The sequence below is a fragment of the Austrofundulus limnaeus genome, unplaced genomic scaffold (assembly GCF_001266775.1).
Source record: "Austrofundulus limnaeus strain Quisiro unplaced genomic scaffold, Austrofundulus_limnaeus-1.0 Scaffold148, whole genome shotgun sequence".
NCBI classification, from domain to species: Eukaryota; Metazoa; Chordata; class Actinopteri; order Cyprinodontiformes; family Rivulidae; genus Austrofundulus; species Austrofundulus limnaeus.
Genome location: NW_013952550.1, coordinates 1,283,610 through 1,284,862, shown reverse-complemented (window position 1 = coordinate 1,284,862; position 1,253 = coordinate 1,283,610).

Below are 1,253 nucleotides of genomic sequence, written 5' to 3'. Positions count from 1 at the left end.
GGATGGGAGGGTTCTCAGGGGTGTGTGTTTTTGTTAGTTTGTTTTTTGCTTGTGTTTTGTTAAAAATAATAAAAAAAACTTTGAGAAAAAAAGAGGGAAAACATACAAACATGCAAAAAAAATGCAGAATATAGAAAAACGCAAACCATGATAAAAAAAAATCCTTTATTTTATGTGTATCTGTGTTGGCAATGAAATAATCAARTTAGTTATGTGTATCACTAGTTCTTTTCACTTTAAATATGGGWGCTTTTACTTTTGAGGTGGTATTTGATGCCAAGACCAAGAAACAGCAGCTAAAATACTGACATATTTTGATGCCAGATGCAAAAAAAGAAACTGGCATCTCGCTGATCCAATTAAATTTAACACTACCAAAATAAACACTGTTTAAAATTAGCCCATACAAGCAGCAGTGGTCATCTATATTTGTASGCTTTTGTTGGTGCACAAAAAGCAACAATTTACAAATGTGCTGCTCCTCACATCACCCGGCTAAACAAGTCTCTAAGACAAGTGTGCCTTAAGTATAAGGGCCTAAAAAGCCACATGTGTGTAATTTATAGCCACACACAGGCCTGGCTGTAAATCTACATGCAAATGTTTAGGAGTGTAATACAGTGTAGTGTGCAACCGATCGAGCTGCCTCTGATGCGGTCGCAACATTTGCAGCAACAAGCTCAGAGTGAGCGACAGTAATGCGCTTTCTTATGTGTGTGTCTGTGGGGGAGGGGGACTGCTGTGTTCTGACTGAATGAGATCACAGAACGATTTTTATTAATATCCCGCAAAAACAAAGCAGAGCAGCTGCAGTCCAGAAACATCAGGTGCTTATCTGGTAAAACGACTTTAGAAAACCCCCAAAATGATTTAAGTGAATTTGGTTTCATGGGTGTGTCTCAGAGAGTGAGTCACCGTCGGGCACTTGCTTCAGCTGGAGCTCGTCAAAGGTTTATGAGACCTCCATCCAAAAATATAAAATAAAACATATTTTATGCGTACAGAACAGAACCTTCCACATCCACGTTGTTTGTTGCACAAMRTGTTTGTGCTTTGATTGTGTTGGAATGCCACAAACTGTTTTTACAAGCTCCTCGTGGAAGTTGGAGCAGGGAGATGCGGTTGATTATTCAGCAAACTGTAATGTGTGACCGGGCATGAGACAGGCAACGCCAAACAGTTAAGTGTGTGTGTGTGTGTGTGTGTGTGTGTGTGTGTGTGTGTGTGTGTGTGTGTGTGTGTGTGTGTGTGTG